The sequence below is a fragment of the Podarcis tiliguerta genome (genome assembly GCF_965153285.1).
Source record: "Podarcis tiliguerta genome assembly, chromosome: 2".
Classification (NCBI taxonomy): Eukaryota; Metazoa; Chordata; class Lepidosauria; order Squamata; family Lacertidae; genus Podarcis; species Podarcis tiliguerta.
In genome coordinates, this window is record NC_139535.1 from 30,407,331 (window position 1) to 30,413,497 (window position 6,167).

Sequence of the window (6,167 nt, forward strand, 5' to 3'; positions counted from 1 at the left end):
CTAATTGGGAGCTGCTGTTGCAAGCAGTGCTGGCTCTGCAATTAGACAGAGTGAGGCAGTAGCTTCAGGTAGCAGCAAGCGGCAAATAAATAAATAAATAAATAAATGTTTCCTGCTAGGAAGGGGGCAGAGGTGCTTGTAGGATTTCCTGCCTCAGATGCCTAGCCCTCTTACCTTGAGGCAAGCAGGGAGCATCAGTCAGTATTCTTTCTCAGTAAAATATCTGGAGCCTGTCCTGGTTACGAACAGGGGTGAACTTGGGTCTTTCTAATTTCAGCAACGCCCTGTGTGAGGCCAAAATTCAGTGCCCCCCGCCTCTCACTTTCTAATCTGCTCAATTCACTAGTTGTGGTGCCCTGTGGCACCCCCTTGGCTTGGTGCCCAATGCAGCAGAACTTGGTTGTGCTGCCCTAATTTGCCTCTGTTGCAAACATGGTGTCAATATCTTAACATTATCTTACGTACAATTGCAGGTAAACATAGCAAGACTACATAGTGTGAAACAAAATAAAAATTGTGCCTTGGTGCCTGGTAAATTGCAGCTCCATTCTGTACCAAAACAACAGACCTCTCTTAATGGTCCCCTTGCCTGAATGCATAAAAGAAGCTACTCATTACTCCCAATCATCCTAAAAATGAAAAGGTTTTTCTGTACGTTTCTTTAGAACAAAATACCAAATTAGCCCTCAGTGTCCCTGTCACCCCCTCACACATCTCTAAGCCAAAAAAACCCTGATGATTTGTGAAGATTTCTCCAAACATACCAGCCAAAAATATAGTACCCAGATTAGAGTTCTCCACCGTTAAAAAGAAAAAATAAATTAATAAAAAATGAATGAACAAATGCTTAGCATGGCAATATAATTCTGAAGTGACTTATGAAAATGTGCTTCCAGGGGTAGATGCCTTATACCATAAAGTTCTATTAATTATTATTATTATTATTAATAATAATAATAATAATAATAATATCCTGCCTTTTTCACTGACAGGATTCAAGGCAGCTTACAACTAAAATAGAATCAGCTAAAACATATTAAAAAGCAATCATTAAAAAGCAATTAAGCATTGATTGAGGTTGAATCCTGTCAAGACAGAAGTACTATTTTGGGGGGACAGGAGGTGGGCAGGTGTGAAGGACTCCCTAGTCCTGAATGGGGTAACTGTGTCCCTGAAGGACCAGGTGCGCAACCTGGGAGTCATTCTGGACTCACAGCTGCCCATGGAGGCACAGGTCAATTCTGTATCCAGGGCAGCTGTTTATCAGCTCCATCTGGTATGCAGGCTGAGACCCTACCTGCCCGCAGACTGTCTCGCCAGAGTGGTGCATGCTCTAGTTATCTCTTGCTTGGACTACTGCAATGCGCTCTATGTGGGGCTACCTTTGAAGGTGACCCGGAAGCTACAACTAATCCAGAATGTGGCAGCTAGACTGGTGACTGGGAGCGGCCTCCGAGACCATATAACACCAGTCCTGAAAGACCTACATTGGCTCCCAGTACATTGCCAAGCACAATTCAAAGTGTTGGTGCTGACCTTTAAAGCCCTAAATGGCCTCAGTCCAGTATACCTGAAGCTGCATCTCCACCACCATCGTTCTGCCCAGACACTGAGGTCCAGCGCTGAGGGCCTTCTGGTGGTTCCCTCACTGCGAGAAGCCAAGTTACAGGGAACCAGGCAGAGGGCCTTCTCAGTAGTGGCACCCACCCTGTGGAACGCCCTCCCACCAGATGTCAAAGCGATAAACAACTACCAGACTTTTAGAAGACATCTGAAGACAGCCCTCTTTAGGGAAGCTTTTAATGTTTAACAGACCACTGTATTTTAATATTTTGTTGGAAGCCGCCCAGAGTGGCTGGTAAACCCAGCCAGATGGGCAGGGTATAAATAATAAATGAGTAGTAGTAGTAGAATTAATATATATATATATACACTTAAAAGATCACCTATAGATTGATACAATAAAAACATTACAGCACCAGGCCTTTCCTTAAAAAAACCCCATTCAGTTCCCCAAAGTCTGTTGATACAAGACAGTCTTTACCTGGTAGCGAAAGGACAAGGAGGAAGCCAGTCTCACTTCTCTAGGAGGGGATTTCCAAAGGCTGAGAGCAGTCACTGAGAAGGCCCTTTCCTGTGTCCCCACCAAGGATGCCTGTGATGGTGATGGGGCTGAGAGATATTAGAGCCCAGACAGGTTTGTATGAGGGAAAACGACCTTTCAGATATCCTTGAGCTACTACTCTGACTGACAATGGCACTCCAGGGTATGAGGCAGAACTATTCCTCATCACAAACTACCACACCCTTTTGTAGAAAGGAGATGGCAGGAATTGAATCTGGGACCTTCCGCACCCAATTAAAATGTTCTACCTCCATGCCATTGCTGGTGAGAGGAAATTGACTTTTGAATTATACACCAGGTGTGTGCGCCTGGGTGTATTTCAACTGATATGTTTCATGACAAAAATATTTAGGAAAGGCTGAAGCTCAACTTGCTGAGTGTTTTCCTACAACTAATCAATAACCTTTTTAACAGAATCAAATTTTGAGAAAGAAAACAACAAATTGCTCTCATGTTCACCGTTTAACAATTTCGTATCCTTTGGTAAAATAAACTGGAAGTTTATCAAAGAAGCATTTGCTCATGGACCAGTTCTACCTGGAATAATTTCTGTAGTCTTTGGCTGATGCGATAATGGGAACTTTTCTTTTTCCTTTTTCTTTTGGCAAGGCTTTTGATCCAGATTTTTATGCCTGAAAGCAGAAAGGTGAATTTAATTGACACTTTCCTGATGCTCAGGTTTGCCTCATCCGTGCCGCCTGCACATGAATTTTCAATTCAATTTCCAGCCTCTAATGGGAGCAGCCACAAATTCAAATACCTCGTTGAAGTGGCACAAAATGAATTACGCAGATAACAATATTTCATCAAGCTCAAAACTAGTCTGTGTTACGTCCCAAGCAGTAAAGTAGTATAAATGAATTGCTAAGTCACAGAAATATTGATGACTTATATCTCATCTTTGTCAAAAGCAGAATGATGACTGTGGGCGGGGGGGGGGGGGGAGAGGAACAAGCCTATTTCACCTTGAAATGTTTTTTTTTCATTGTGAAGATTAGAAAATAGAGATATCATAGTCCAGTACATATAGATTTGCACCCTGATCTGATAACATGAATGCAAATATATAAAGGCTATACTGTATAAAATAGCACTGATCAGATGTCAAGAGCACCACCCAGATATTGGGGGGATAGAGAGACTTATTTCCTCTCTCCCTCCACCACAAACACTTCATTGCATTAGCATCAATATTATGGTTAAGGACGAGGGAAAATGTCTATTTTTAATCCATGCCACTTTCACATGTTTTTACCCATCAATCCATTTTGTACCATTTCTGTATTAACTTGGAGTTTTGTTTAAAAATTACAGAATATCTATTTAAATAAACCTTTTAATGCGCATTTTCATGTCATTATTGTGGTATCTTTGATCTATGGAGAAATTTACCTCATCATTCAAAGAAGTACAAAATCCTGTGAATGGCTACATTCAATTCTGCACATTAGTCCAAGAGGTAAACATCAAGTAATATCATATTGGAACCTGCAATGTACAAAATCTTCAAACTTCCCTCATTCTGGTTAGCCTACATGCTGAGAACATGGTTTTTGTCACAATCCAACCAGGGCTACACTCCTAGAATTCTTCCACCCCCTAACGTCCCGGACAGAGCTACCCTATCCACGTCTACTCAGAAGTAAAAATTAAAAAATAAAATAATAATAAAAAATTCACTACATCATAGTTGCGACATCCTGCAGTGTCCCCCTAGGCTTGGTGCCCAGCATGGTAGAACTGGCTGTGCTGCCCTAAATCTGCCTCTGGCTCTATCCCTTTGTAGAGAACACCAGGTTCTTAAAGGGTCAACCCACTGGCTTGAAGAAATAGTAGCCTTCTTCCTGGTGTGCTCTCTGCTCTCCAGGACTGGTGGTGTGTGGTAGGTGCCATCTGGATCTTCAGGCTCAGGAGATTGCCCATGAGGGCCAGGTGGTCTGGAAGTTTCCTCTGAAGACTCCTGTCCATCAGCCTCGGGTGGAAGAGCCTCCCTATCTGGTGCCCCTGCAGTTTCTGGCTCTGTGTCCAGATCACTTCTGGCTTCAGGGATCATGGACACCTTCAGAGTTTGAATTCACTTGCCGCCCCCCTCACACATTTCACTTTTGCTTCTGAAATTTAAGGCAATAATGCAATACTTTTATTTATTTCTCCTCACCCTCCACATCCAACAGCATCCATAACAGAACTCTTGGAGGGGGTAAATCTGAATTATTATTTTTTGAAGCGAATTTGTGTTAGGAGAATGGCTATGAAATTTCTGAATAGATCTGTTTCACCTTTCATGCATGTATCCAACTTCCCCCAGAATTTCATTTCCGAAATGTTCCTACGCTGAACATCCAATCTTCTGTTTAAACTCTCTTAAGCTCAAAAAAGTAGCTTAGGGATTCGTTTTGAGAGTTTTGCTAAGGCAGTGGGGTTCTCTTCTAGTGCGTGCGTTGTATTTCCTTCTGAGAAGGCCTCGCACCAAATCTTGCAACAACAAAGTCCTCATTTTGTGCAAAACACTTTCCTGCAGCATATTGGAAAATTGTAGTTTCTGTGCGTGATTATCCCTGGAATACAAAAAAAAGAAAAGAAAAGAAAAGAAAAAAGGAGCAGAGTGAAAAGAAAAGAAAATTGCAGAAGGTTCCGAAAAAGGAGACAACTATTAAAAGCTAGAAACTCTCCTTTCGTGTTTGCCTTTTGTTTGCTCCCTGTGATTTCTGATGGTCACTATAGCAACGAGAACAGAGGAAATGAAGAACCGGAGAACATACACTTCAGTATGACGAGTCCAATTTGCAGCCAGCTGAGCTATGTAACAAAAATCTATGTCATACCTAATGAGAATCTATACTGCCAGTAGCTGATCAGCTTGAGCTTGTAGCCACATACCTTTGCATGGCACCCATTGTTTTCCCCCCTCCTCATTAATGACAATAGAAAGGGCAGTAGCCTTATCACTCCTACCAGGTCCCAGTCATAGAAATCACTGATACTATTCATCCTATACATTCAAGGGTTATTTTTCTTCTTCTTCTTCACCAACTCTACGAGGTTTTCTGACACTTTTTAGGCATCACAATGATCACTGAGCATGAAGCAAACATCATGGACAAGCTTCTCTTCACACACCATGGTTTTGTCACCAATTTACCTCTGGATTTCATGTTTTTGTGTCACACTTCACCAATAGCGAGGGTGAGGCCTCATCCCTATGCTGCTTCAGGCAGTTGCTGAAGACTTTGGGTTTTTTTGTTTTTTTGTTTTTTTAAATAGGGACTTAAGATTTCATCTTCACTGGTTCAGTTTTTTTGTTCCTTTTGTGCTGGTGGAATTTGTTAAACTGGTTGATTATGGTTGATTTATTAAATTGAGTATACTGTATACTGGTTTGGGTTGTTGTTGTTTTTTAAAGGGTTCATTTATTTATTTATTAAATTTAGATATCCTCCTCTTCCTCTCAAAGCAGCCCACGGATGCAAACACCAAAATTTTAAAACAATGCCATTTAAAGATAAAATCAAAACATATTTTAAACAATCCCTAGCTCCATGGGGAGGGGGGGAGAGATGTAAAGGTACTGCAGATGTGTTTCCTCAAGACTAGAAATCCCATTGAGGGACAGGGCTGTACGACAACTTGTTTGTGGAAGTGGTAGCAGAGAGCTTGATTAAATCCTCTGCACACCAGATGATGAAGACAATCTAATTTCCAGATTGGGAAACAAGCACATAACAGTCCCTTGTGTAACAATCATGGCATTTTTTTCCTTCCAACTTTGGCCTCTTCGTATTGTTTTAAAATTCATCATCTGTTATTGTTTTCATCTCTAGAAAGCCTGCTGACGGGGTGATTTGTAGAGGTGTAGCTTAAATGTATCTCTTGCTAGATCTCATAACTTAGATTTCACCAGATTTGCACATGGAAAACCTTTAAAATTGTTTTTAAACTGTTTTTAAGCTCTTTTTGTTATATACAGTGGTACCTCGGGTTACAGACACTTCAGGTTACAAACGCTTCAGGTTACAGACTCCACTAACCCAGAAATAGTACC

General features: G+C 41.3%; 1 long non-coding RNA gene across 2 annotated transcripts; it reads right to left on the reverse strand.

Moving 5' to 3' along the window:
• Window positions 1-2,574: 2,574 nt before the first annotated feature.
• On the reverse strand, window positions 2,575-5,191 carry LOC310671284. Of its 2 annotated transcripts, XR_014507936.1 has the most exons (3): window positions 5,081-5,191; window positions 4,405-4,683; window positions 2,575-2,757 (listed from the first exon to the last, which is right to left on the reverse strand). It is a non-coding gene; the product is annotated as an uncharacterized lncRNA (long non-coding RNA). The 2 variants fall into 2 exon arrangements; XR_014507937.1 differs by having other exon boundaries at window positions 4,405-5,191.
• Between the last annotated feature and the right edge of the window lie 976 nt (window positions 5,192-6,167).